Here is a 14,233-nt window from a genome sequence, read left to right on the forward strand (position 1 = left end):
CATTAGTAATTGAGAAAAAAAATCAATCAGAGTAAAACATACCAATGAACATGTCATATGTTATCAGATCACATGAGGTATCAGAAAAGAGTTTTATATCATTTTATTTGTCAAAATACGCATTATAGTTTCACCAGAGCACACCCTTCACTACTACAAGTCTATCTGTGCGTGCACTGTTTCTTTGATTTTTCGTTTTGATGTGCATTTTAGTTCCCAATCTCCAGTTTCTGTTTTGTATTTAGTATCCTATTCCTCTTAATGTGAATTCTGTGTCTCAGTACATGCGTGTATATGACACTTGGCTGACTCTCCTGCCGCATCCCATTCTTTTTCTGTTGCCTATCCTTTTATGTAGCCTCAAGATAATTAACAGTTAACTGCTTATGTAGTAGCACCACTTAACTGAGCATTTTTGCTAGTTTACTGCGAACATTGTAGTTATTTAATCACTTATTAATCATTATGTAATTGTTCCTTCTACCACGTATTATGTCATTTATACCTAAGCACGTCTGCTTTTCTGCCAGTTTCCCTCTTTTCGTAACTATCTTTTTATTTGATGCTCCCACTGAACATATCTTCTGTACCTGTTTTGAAGAAAGGTTTTAGTTTTACTTCTCATCAGTAGTCAAGTCACTAGAATTAGGACACTTATGCTATTTAAAGAGAAACAAGAAAAAAAATCTGTCATGATCGTACCTAAGGAACCATTCTAGTGTTTTGTGAACTGATTTAGGTAAATATAAGTCATGATTGTAACCTAATTCCCTGTGAATGAAAGTCTAGTGCCTTAACAACTGCATTACTTCACTCATTTGACCTCAGGAACTGTTTTGTAGCTTGAATAAAATAACCTCTTGATTGCCATATTGCTGTCATGCAGCCAGCTATGCTTAACAAAGCACTGTATGTATCTACATTTACATACATACTCCACAAGCCACCGTACAGAGGGTGGCAGAGGATACCATGTACAACTACTAGTTGTTTCCTTTCCTGTTCCACTCACAGCTAGAGCAAGGGAAAAATGACTGTCTATATGCGTCCATATGAATCCTGATTTCTCGTATGTTATTTTTGTTGTCCTGACATGAAATATATGTTGGTGGCAGTAGAATCATTCTGCAGTCAGTTCTGCAGCCGGTTCTCTAAATTTTCTCAATAGTGTTCCTCGAAAAGAATGTTACCTTCCCTATGGTGATTGTCATTTGAGTTCCCAAGGCATCTCCTTACATTTGCATGTGGTTTGAACCTACAGGTAACAATTCTAGCAGCCTGGCTCTGAATTGCTTCTATGTCTTCCTTTAATCTGACCTGGTGCGGATTGCAAACACTCAAGCAGGATTCAAGAATAGGTCGCACTATCGTCCTATATGTAGTCTCCTTTACAGATGAACCACACTTCCCTAAAATTCTCCCAAGCAACAAAAACTGACCATTCACCTTCCCTACTACAATCCTCATATGCTTTTTCCATTTCACATTGCTTTGCAACATTACACCCAGATATTTAAACAATGTGACTGTGTCAAGCAGGACACTGCTAACACTGTATCTGAACATTATGGACTTATTTCTCCTACTCATTTGCATTAACTTAAATTTTTCTACATTTACAGTCAGCTGCCATTCACACCAACTAGAAATATTGTGTAAGTCTTCTTGTATCATCCTACAGTAACTCATCCTTGACATCTTCCCATACACCACAGCATCATCAGCAAACAGCTGCGGACTGTTGCCCACCCTGTCTGCCAGATCATTTATGTATGTAGAAAATAATAGTGGTCCTATCACACTTCCCTGGTTCACTCCTGAGGATAACCTTGTCTCTGATGAATACTTGCCATCATGGACAATATATTGGGTTCCATTACTTAAGAAGTGTTCCAGCCACTCATATATATGGGAACCTATTCCGTACATCTATACCTCCATTAACAGTCTGCAGTGGGGTACCATGTCAGATGCTTTTTGGAAGTCTGCAGTCAGCTTCAAATACTGATTATCTAAATTTTCTTAGTAGTGTTCCTCGAATAGTATGTTGTCTTCCTTCCAGTGATTCCTGTTTGAGTTTTTGAAGCATCTGCATAAGAATTGCGTGTTGCCTGTCGCCCTTCATCCATAGTTTGTAGTATATCATGTGGGAAGAGTGCAAGCCAAGTTTCACACAAGTGACACTTTCTACAACCATGCTCATTCATGGACTTAAGCTTTTTGGTCTCTATGAAATTTATTGTATTGAAACTCAGAATATGCTCTACAATTATGTAGCAAACCAATGTCGGCCTACAAAGTAGGTACATGGCTTACATGGCACTTGAGAAAGAACAATGAATGGCTACGAGCTGATCCCTAGAAGTCTACTGGCTTAAAAGTCAATCAAAAAGCTATTTTTATCCAAGTACATAATGTGGTCATCTAATTTATGCTCTGTACTGTACTCTACAGTTAGTCTGAACAGAACCTGCAAGTGTGGTTGGGACAGCGGTAACAGCATTGCCAATGAGATGTTTTAATAGAATGTAGACTCTGAGTGTGTTAGAATGTTTTGATATTGTTAACATTCATCAAAGGAAGATACATGTTGAATAGCACTCTTATGTGTGGAAAAATGAGTTTGAAGTTGTCTCATCACTGTTGAGTTCATTGAAGATAGAGCACCAGGTCAGATGGAGAAGGAAGCAATTTTTTTAAATAATCCTAGCATTAATCTGAAGGGATTAAGGCAATCAGTGCAGAATGTAGTTGTGGATGGATGCACAGAGATTCAGACTTTACTCATGGGTAGGAGTCCAGTATAATAATAATAATGCCATTAATCACTTGGAAAAGTTGCAGAAGTAGAACCTGTAGGCCACACAGAAACTATAGAACAAATCAAAATTAGTGCCAACCTAAGCTCACATATCATTGGAGATGTCTTTACATAATGTGAATTCTTTTCTTTTCTTTTCTTTTCTTTTCTTTTCTTCTTCTTCTTCTTATTTTTTTTCCAGTTTTACCTAAATGAAAGGTGCATAGAAACACACTCCATCACAGGATGTCTTTTGTATCCATGTAGATTGGTCAGAGTATATTATATTAAGTATATAATGATCTTGTGACTACATTACATATGAGGTGTGATCAAAAAGTAATGGGAAGTTTGTATTTTCGTAAAGAATTTTTATTTATTCATCAACATCAACTTTTTCCCCTTCAAAGTTATCCCCTTGAGATATAATACACTTGTGCAGCACTTTTTCCACTCTTGGAACCACTTCTGGAACCCACTTTTTATTACAGTGTTCAGCTCCATCAGTGATTCTATTTTCATCTCATCAATGGTGGCAAAACGACATCCTTTCATGGTTCTCTTCAGCCTCAGGAATAGAAAAAAGTTGCAGGAGACCATGGCCAGTAAATAAGGTCGCTGAGCCAACATAAGGTTTTGTTTTTTTGCCAAAAAAGTCACGAACAAGCAATGAAGTGTGAGTGGGAGCATTATCATGATGCAATTTCCACAAGTGGTTTTGCCACAATTCTGGTCATTTTCTTTGGCTTGTTTCACATAATCAGTGTTCGTTATTGACCGTACAATCATAAGGTAGGAACTCATTGTGCAGTACCCCACTGTAATCAAAGAAAAGAGTGAGAAAAATCTTCACATGTGATCAAGCTTGAAAAATTTTTTTTCAGTCTTGGTTCTTCAGGCAGTTTCCATTGGGACAATTGAGCCATGGTTTTGATGTTATACCCAATATCTATGTTTGGAAGTTCTGGGTCATTGTCAGCTTCATTCAGCAACTCCTGAGTGACATCTGCGTGATGTCACTCTTGGTCAAAATTCAACAATTTTGGAACAAAGTTAGGGCTGCTACATGTTTTGTGCCCAAAAGTCTAAAAAAATTGTTGGCATTAGCCAAAAGATATGCTGACATCATCAGCAACCTCTCTGATTGTAATTCGGTGATCTTCCAGAACCAATTTAATTATTTCCTCCACATTGTCGTCAGTACTTGATGTGCTAGGGTGTCTAAGTGCCGTCATCGTCTACAATGTCTTCTCAACCTTGTTTGAAATGTTTATACCACTCATAAACTCTTGTATTACTCGTAGCAGATTTGCCAAAAGCCAAAGTCAACAGTTTGAATGTAGTGCTGCACTTTATTCCATTTTTCAAGCAAAACTTCTTGGAAATTCTTTGATCCATCCTTTTCAAAAGTAAAAATTTACCGAGTACTTCAAAACGTGTGTAACCTTTTGACTGTCGACAATAAACTAAATACTCAAAACAGCTGAAAATGGAAAGATATATCAGGAACGTGTGTACCAACAAGATAAAAACAATTTAAAATCTGATGTACAAAGCCCACAAAATTAAAAAAATTCTCATTACTTTTTGATCCTTCCTTGCACAATTAAACAGGTGGTTTGGTGGTTAAAGGAGTTTGGACTACACTTAGGAAGGAGTAGGGTTGCAATATCCCAACTGGCCATTCCAGTTGGGTTTTCTGGTATTTCCCAAAAATGATTAAAGCAAATGCTTGGAATACTTCTGTAAGTGCACAGCTGGTATGTTTTCCATTCTAGTCCAATCCAAATTTGTGTTAATTCTGAATGACTTCGCTGTCAAGAGACGTTAAACTTTTAATCTTCTTTCCTTTATATTACAGACAAAGCACTATGCTATGTCATCAGTCTGTACCAACATCTTTTTTCCTCAAAAATTATGAAAACAGTATTGGTACTGGAAAGTTCAATTACACTTGTCACATTTGCCTCCTTTGTCATAAACCTATGCGGCATACACCAATGCACTATGTCACTTTGGGATTGAAATCATTGAGAAAGTTCTATCAAAAGGAACTCTCTGGAGCAACTGAAAACTGATAACAAAATACCACCAAACTATGAATAAACTTAAAGATTTCAATTCTAATCCTGGAAATGCATCACCTTCCTTTTTTTTTTTTCCTCCAGTAACTAGGAGTTCAGTCCATATCAAATCTACCAAAGGTTTGAACCTATTGGTGTCAGATAGTTTGTTTTTTGTTTATTAAATGTATAAATATATAAAATTTCAAACTCTCTTGATGGATAGATAATTTCTTCCTCAGAGTTCACAAAATGAAAATTTCTCATTGTTCTGAGAGTGTCATGAAACAAAAATGTATGTTAACTTCAAAACTATTGATAGTAGGAAACTGAGACAAATGTTGTTGTAAGGACTTACTGTAAGCTTTAATCTGATGTGTAACACAATAATGTTGTAACATATGCTTGATTTTACTAAAATATGAAAAAAATGGGTAAATCTCAAAAAAACCTTTTGTTATTCCCATGTGTGTTTAGAGTGATTTGGGTTGCACACACACACACACACACACACACACACACACACACACACACACACACACACACAAAATAATATACAGTAATAAAATATATCACAAGTGACTGTGTCGGACAGGTTTGTAAGCTTTCTTGCTTTAATAATTTGATGTTGTTCTGGAGGTGATTATATAACTGTGTACTTCTATGAGGAACACTTTTCCGATAGGTTGATGTCCTGGCATAAGAGACATGGATGTTGTTTCCATTTCTTGTTCCGTGACTGTGCACAAAGCTGTTTTGCTGATATGCATTGGACTTCCTAAATATTCTCTTGTAAAGACCATCATTTCAGATATGTATAGGCATGGAATGTTCAGTATCTTTAATGTTGGGGAAAAAAGGATGACACGAATCTTGTTTATTTACATTGCATGTGATTTTGATAGCACGTTTTTTGGTTCTGAATATGTGTTGACTGCAAGGTGCATTCCCTCAGAGTATTATTCCGTATTTGATTGCTGACTGGAAATGTGTGCAATATGACTGTATCACCGGTTCTTTGTTACACCTTGTGTTCAGTATCCATAGCATGTAATAGATTGATGACAGTTTAGCTATAAGAACTTTAATATGTATATTCCATTTTAGGTCACTGTGCAGATATATTCCTAGGAGTTTCACATCATCAGCCAATTTTAAACTTCTGTTTCTTATTTTCAGTATGTAGTCATTTTGTTGCTTAGGGTAGGATATATGAAAGTTCGTGGCTGGTGTTTTTTTGGTGTTTTTGATAAGTTTATTTCTTTAAAACCAGTTTGTTAGCTCCAGCAATGAAGTGTGTTTAGATGTTTGGAGGTCTTTTCGGTATAACTCTTAATCAAAATACTGACATCATGAGCAAATAAAGTATTTTATTTGGTGTGGACAGTTTCATTCAGGTCATCTATAAACAAACAAAAAAAAAAAAAAAAAAAAGAGGATTTGACCTAATGTTGACCCTTGTATCATGTCAAATTCATTGTAGCTTTTTCTGATGCATATGTTGTTGTTCTTACAATGTTTCCAGTAATATTATCCTGTTTAAGAACAAATTTTTGTTGTCTGTTAGTATGATATGACCTAACCCACTCATTTGGAGTATCTCTAATTCCCTTTCTTTCCAATTTATACAATAGAATAATATGATCTATTATATCAAATGCTTTGGATAAGTCCAAGAAGATTCTAGTAGCCATTTCCTTTTCACCTATAGCTATCATGACAGGAATTTATAGATTGCTGTGGTTGTGGATCTTGATCACCTGAAACCATGCTGATGACTTTTTGTTAATAAACTCTATCAGTCTATTGTAAAAGAGCTTCTGAAAGATCTTTGAAACCACTTAGCTGAGCTACAGGCCTGAAATTGTTAACATTGTCGGTTGCTTCCTTTTTGTGCAAGGGTGTTACCTTCGCAATCTTAAGGAGATTTGGAAATGTACCAGTGGAGGAGGAGTGATTACTAATATGCTTCAGTGGTTCTACAATGTAATATTCTATTTGGTTTATAACATAGTATTGAATATCATCATAAATACATGAAGGTTTCTTTAATGATCTAGTTGCCAGTATGAGCTTGTTTTGAGTGGCCTGTTTGAGAAATATAGACCCACAGGGTGGGGGTTGTGGTTTTCAATGTGGTGCATAATAAGAGTTTGAAAGTTACTTTGGATGATACCATATGCTGTTTTGCTAAAGTACTTATAGAAGGTATTAGCTACTGCAGTGTCTGCAGATATTTGTCCATTTTCCAGTTTAGGCTAATGCTCTTTGCCACTGGCTTGGTGCCTGTTTCAGAGTGAATGATGTTCCATGTGGCCTGTGGCTTGTTTTCTGATTTGCAGATGTATTCATCACTACCCCCCTTTTTTGCATCTTTAATAACTTTGTTGTAGGTCCTACTGTACTCTTTGATATAATTGTGCATCTCTAATGATATAATATTTTGTTTTTTGTATGAATGCAGAAATCATTATTTTGATGGGTGATATTTTCTCTATGTATAACACCAATGTTAGCAACAGAGATTCATGATCACTGTAGCCCAGGGCCGGCCAAACGCTGCACAGTGTCCAGACATGCGGAAGAGCTGCACATGTGTGACAGCGACATCCGTTATTAGACATGTGTCCTAAATGAACGACGGCGGCTCCACTTCCCTGTTTATGTGGTACAAGCAAGAGCGCAACATACCCAGTCTCGTTTACCCCTGGTGCCGTAACCTTAACAGAGAAGTACTGAGAAATGGCAGGTACTGTGAAAAAGCGAAGGACGGGAGATCTATGTTCTCAGTCATTTAAAAATAAATGGGAACTGCAATTCTTTTTTGTAGCCATTGGCGAAAACTCACAGTGTTTACTGTGCCGCCGAATAAGAGGCAGCCAGCATAATTTTTCAATTGAAAGACACTACAATACATTTCACAAAGACAAGTGTAGGGTACTCAACAGTGAAGAATGGCAAGCAAAATTAAATGTCCTTAAGAAAATAGATGAGACACATCAACTCGATTTTACTGTAAGTCAAAGTAACTGATACTTCTTGAACTCTTAGTTTCTTGTGTTACGTTTATGTCTATTTTACTGTATGCTGTACAATCTACTGTTTTCAATTTTCCAGAATGGCAGCCACACTAAATCTTCACTGTGAGCAAGTTTTAAAACCGCATTAAGAATTGCACAATCTGGGAAACCCTTTTTCAAAGGGGAGATTGTGAAAGGGTGTCTGATTGATGCTGCAGAACTTGTGTGTCCCGCGAACGTTAGCAGGTTTCGAGAAATCAGTCTATCCAAACAAACAGTGACAAAACGTATCAGTGCTATAGCCAGCGATGTGCACAGGCATCTAATAAATAAGGCTAATGACTTTGTTGCTTTCTCTGTTGTGCTCAATGAAGCAACAGATCTTACAGGTGTGATATATATATGAGGTGTCGATAACGCACTTTGTGTAACAGAGGACATTTTGGACTTAGTACCTTTGAAAGGGACTACTACAGGTCCGGACTTACTCCAAGCTGTTGAGCAAGTGATTGATGGTGTCAGTATGGACTGGAATCAGTTAATCTCAGTGACGACAGATGGAGCACCATCAATGCAAGGCCATCAGAGAGGACTCATAGCACGGATGCGCAAAATGCTAGGGCGCACAGACGAGATGTTGTATGGAATTCACTGCATTCTGCATCGAGAGGCACTGTGTGCAAAATCAGTAACGTTAGCAAATGTCATGCAAATTGTTGTGCTTACTGTAAACTATCTGAAGACACATGGGCTTATGCATCGCCAGGTTTGGTAGTTCTTGGAGGAATTAGGAGCTTACTATACCGAAGTACGCTGGCTCAGTTGAGATAAAAGGCTGAAAATATTTTTTGATTTGCGTTTGGTCATAGTAACATTCTTACATGAGAAGGGGAAAAGTGAACCTATGTTGGAAGACCCTTGTTGGATATCAGACCTTGCATTTCTCATGGACGTTACATCTCACATGAACAGCCTGAACGTCAGTTTGCAAGGTGAAAATAATTTAATTTCTGACATGTTGGAAAAAGTAAATGCCTTTGAAAGGAAGCTTGCACTTTGGGAGAGCCAGCTATTCACAAAAAACACAGCACATTTCCCGATTCTTGGACTGGTCCATGAAAGTGCTAGATTTCAAGAATACGTGTCAATAATTGTAAAATTTAAGAAACAATTTCGAGCACATTTTGCAGATGTTAAGAGTTTGTCTGCTGCCATTTGCCTCTTTGCTCGACCGTTCTCGTTGTCAGTTGAGGATGCTCCGAATGATCTACAGATGGAACTGATCGACCTACAGTGCAATACAAGACTGAAAGACAAGTTCTTCGCAGTGCAAAGTACAAAAGAATTCTATGAAAATTTTTCACAGCAAGAATTTCCATGCCCTGCACTGAGAAGCCGTGAGAGTTATGTCCATGTTCGGTCAACATATGTTTGTGAAAGATTTTTCTCGGTGATGAAAATGAATAAATCAAGGTTTCGATCAAGCATAAGTGATGAAAATCTTCGCAACTGCTTGCGTTTGTCAATGAGCTGTGCTTTTGTGCCCGATATTAACTATATCATTTCTCATGACCAGTGATAAACGTGTTTGGATTTATTCCTTTCATAATTAAAAATTATTGTTTACTAACTGTGCATTATTGCCTCATTCTGCTCCATGTTACATTATTATCAGGAAAATTGGTCATTGCACCGATTGTTCCAATGTATACTTACATTTAGACTTTTTTTTTTTTTTTTTTTTTTTTTTTTTTTTTTTTTTAAATGTGTGAAGGGCTACGCTCAGCTGAAGTCGATAAAACATAACATTCATCTAATTGTCGGTTATTATGCAGATTTCAGACAGAGCTGATGAAAGATATAGCAATAGTGGTATCGAAATAACAGGTGATCATCGAGCGGTTATCATTCTGTTCAGAGGTCAATGAGACAGAAATTATGTGGGTGTAACTGAGGGCACTGAGAATTAGTTATAGGAAACCTTGCATTAGTTTAACATTATTTGAAATCATGAATAAGGTTCATTGGAAGTCGCTAAGTGCTCTCTTTCTTAAATACTAGATCAAAAACATTACACGTATTTACGTGCCATCAGTCAAGATGCCTTAATAAAGACCCACAGTTGTTAATTTTATTATTTGTCTTACTGGGTTAAACTGTTAACATAAAAGTAGACGTCTCAGTAAGTAGACTGTGGCAGTATTTTAAATGTTTAATACGCAAAATGCCTTTCCATGGTTGGCTTGCAAGCTGTGGAAAGAGCACTAGAATGCACCAGTACAGAGTATCCCAGCAAGTGGATAAAGTGACATCTGTGCATAGAAACATGCACTACATGAACGCTGAAGGCTGCAGTGTGCACGCTGTGATCTGGAAGTTGCGCATGTGCAGGAGCACCGCATGTGTGCTGAATTTCTGGCTGGCCCTGCTGTAGCCCATATTTATTACTTTATTATTCTATAGAGAGTGAGTTTCCTGAATAAAAATTTGGTCTAGTGCTGTATTACAATGTCTAGAGATTCTTGTTAGTGCATTTACTGTGGGGATTAAATTGAAACACTCTGCCATGTCCAGTAATTCATCGCTGCAGACTGAGCTTTTCAAAAAATCAATGTTTAAGTTACCACAAGTGATTTTTTTTTTGTCTAATCTAGACTATTTAACATCATTTCAAATTTACCCAGGAAGTTTCCAGAATGAGATTTTTGCACTGCGGCAGAGTGTGCGCTGATATGAAACTTCCTGGCAGATTAAAACTGTGTGCCCGACCGAGACTCGAACTCGGGACCTTTGCCTTTCGCGGGCAAGTGCTCTACCATCTGAGCTACCGAAGCACGACTCACGCCCGGTACTCACAGGTTTACTTCTGCCAGTATCTCGTCTCCTACCTTCCAAACTTTACAGAATCTCTCCTGCGAACCTTGCAGAACTAGCACTCCTTTCCACCTTAGATTCTCCTTCGCAAAGACAGCTGTCCCAGCATGTTTATAATGAGATCTGCAGAATGAACGACCTAGGAGAAAACCAGCTATATTTACAGTATCTGTTTTGCTGTTTTTTAGCCAGTGCTCCATTATGCAGATAACATCAACTTTTAGATCAGAGTCTAGTATTATTTCTAGTTCCTGTAATTTGTTTGTTAGAGGCTGAACATTATGATGCGTTATATGAACTGGGAGAAAGCTGGTTTTGTTTTGCTTATTACTACTACTTTTATCATTTCTGATGAACCACTTGCCTCAGATAACATTTTGACTTTCTATCTTGTATTCTTCCTTGGTCTGCTTTCTACTAAAAATCATTCACATGGGAAGGAGGCACTTTTTTCCTTCTGCTCACCTCATTGGACACTGCTGCTGGTGCTGCTTCTTGTGTATTCATTTCCATAGGAGAGGTTGGAACTGCTGCTGCTGCTGTCGTCTTCAGAATGCCAGCATAACTTTTCCTGGGACATATTCCTTGAGAGGTGTCTGGTGTTGTCACTGTTTGTGTGGTGTCAGTCCAAGAGGAAATCTCTGATTATGTTTCTAAGGCTTGAGACACTTCACTGCACTTTATGTGAACATGATTAGCACTTTCTGGAACTGTTGGGATTGTCTGAGATTGAGGAATGGCAGCTGGACTAGATGTACATTGAGTACTCTTCATAATTCCCATGATTCTTTTTACAGATAACAGTTTTTCTCCTCCCATTAAGATGCATACCATGCCTCGTAAAGAGTTTGTGGTCCATGTGCCCCGTGTTGGAAGAATGTGTTCTGAAAAGCTTGACAGATTTTTTAATACAGCCTGTCACTCCTTTGAAATCATTTTCAATAATGTCATTGGCACTTCCTATTAATATCGTGCACCATTTGTTATTGGAGCAGTTATTATTGATTTCACATGTAGGAGATCCTGGTTTAACAAAACTAGTGGTGCTTACTCACTGACAATTTTGCAAAATGTTTGTGATTCCTCTGTCAAGACTGTAAGAATATGTACAGATTTCACAATTTTTCATCAGTTCCTTACATAAAGATGCCTTGTTACCTCTAATTGCTTTCATCTTATTTGCTGTAGGTGGCATAAATGAAGGCTCAATGACTGCATCTAGTGATGTTTGTGATTGTTTTCTTTCTATGTTACTCTTGTGTTTATTATTTACCTCCACTATTATATTTCTGTTCTTACTAGTCTTTGAATTAGTTATATTTGGCATCAAATTGTCATATTTATTACTTGGCAGCACATGATCTGAAACAGTTTATCAGTTTTTGACATCACAGGAGTTTCAGTAATTTCCCTTAGTGAATCTTCAAGCACCATGATGTAATTTTTGGCATCCTTTAATTCACTGAGGAGTGATTCTGTCACAGAAAATTCCACACCTTCGATGTGCATTTGTACTGCTGATTCATGACCGTTACATTTTAGTCCACAATCACACCTTATTTTCTCATTATTTGCCTGTGTGAAACATTTGGAATGATGCCCTTTCTGCAGTGTTGGGCATATTTGAATTCCTTTTATCACGTTATCACAACACAAAAGACACTGGGTACTGATAAAATAGACATTAAATGCAGAGCCTTTTGCCACAACCTATATACCTGCTGCCATCTTGTAACCCTATAATTTTATATTATATGAGGTAAGTGATTTTAGTAACAAAATCAGTACTGTCCTTCAAAATCCAAGTCAAGTTATTAGGTGTATTAAGAATTGAATTACATTGTTATTAATTCTATAGTATATACCAGTAAGACATTCAAGTGAGTGCCAACTTTGAGAACGGGCACTACTGGCCAATATAGCGCAACTGCATCCTTGAATTCAGATACTGGATTGAGAGAGTGTAGTTTATGAGTTCCTTGGATGATTTTAGAATTACTGAACTGAGGCAATACCCTTATTTCACTTTGCTAGTACTGCTCTGGTTCACATAATTCAAAATGGATGCCAGGAGTGGTTTCTTCGCCAAACTCGTACAGCTCCTGGGTGTCATTATTTGATTTTCAGATGGTCTTTGTAAATTTGCTTTAGTACCAAGTCTTTTGATAATGGCACTAGTCCATCACATACAATTTTACCATTTGCTGTGAAAAAAAAGGGGCTATACGTAAGTACGTTCTGGGTTTGAAAGCAACTGCACAAAAACTAAGAGACACACAAGAAAATACACATGTATCAGTGGATAGAGCATCTCCATAAGTTTTAGAGTCACATTACAGGTTCTCAATATGGGCACTATGTGTGATGTGGCAAACACAACTAGTTGGGTGAATTCATCTAAGTTGCTGACATGAATTTCCCAGGACGTGTGACAGCAACTAGCTATGGAAATCTGTTCATTGGGTTGCCTATATGCTGGCACAAGCTGATTCATTGCCACAGTATGGAGAAGATGATTCTGCTACATGTTCTGACATGCCAGCCCCCACTCCCCCCCCCCTTTCCAGTACAACAATTTATTGCCAATATAACTTGGAGACATGCTGTGTCCAGTGATATGTATCATTTTTCTGCAGAAATCCAGGGAGCACTTATGGTGCAGTTCTCCAGCAGGCTTGTGGAGATTGTATGTGTTGAAAACATTTTTTCTACTTTTCTGAACATCTTTTTTATATTATGCAAATTTTCTTTGATACTGAGATCAGTTTTGTTTGGGAAACATTAAATGCCACTATGTCACATTTTGTGCAAGCAGAAACGAAGACATAAAAATAGATGTCTGCCTGGCAGTCCACTGGTAGGACTGAACTTTAAAGCACAAATAAATAATTTTCAGCAAACTCAAATGTTATGAGAACTTATGCATCTTTTAAGTTATTTTGTGTAATAAGAAAACTGGTTTGCTTTACTTGTATAAAGAATATGACCTAACAACAAGAGCTGAGGTCAATTGTTTTCAAAAGCAGCTTCAGTGATGACTAATTTAATGTTACCTGTAACTATCTAAATGAATTAACTCACATGAAAGATTAAGAGATTCTCTTACATATGATACATGGAACTTTATCTGTAAACTCTACATTGAAGAGACTACCATCTAACAGTATAATAAAGGCTACAACAAAATTATCAAAGATTCAGTTTTGTCCAAAAATCATGAAAATAGGAGAATGGAAATATTGGTTAGTTAAAATGAAACAGGATCTTCAAACCTGTGTGAACAGTGTACTAGTTTTGAAGTCAGGACAGTGGTCCATTTCAAGCAGTTTGGCATTCAAAGTTCTCTTAGCTACAATGTTTCAACTCTTACTTTTTAGATGTTGCCAATGGAAGGCATCTATAAAGATACATTTTGTCCATCAGATTTTATTTAATTATATCCAGTAGCTCATTTAAATCCAGTATTTCTTAGAAAA

At 37.1% G+C, this 14,233-nt stretch overlaps 1 protein-coding gene across 1 annotated transcript in view; it reads left to right on the forward strand.

Annotated features, from left to right (window-relative positions):
* LOC126162344 (protein IMPACT-like) overlaps positions 1-14,233 on the forward strand; it is a 56,306-nt gene that overhangs the window by 22,190 nt on the left and 19,883 nt on the right. The window lies entirely within an intron of this gene.

The sequence above is a fragment of the Schistocerca cancellata genome, chromosome 2 (genome assembly GCF_023864275.1).
Source record: "Schistocerca cancellata isolate TAMUIC-IGC-003103 chromosome 2, iqSchCanc2.1, whole genome shotgun sequence".
NCBI classification, from domain to species: domain Eukaryota; kingdom Metazoa; phylum Arthropoda; class Insecta; order Orthoptera; family Acrididae; genus Schistocerca; species Schistocerca cancellata.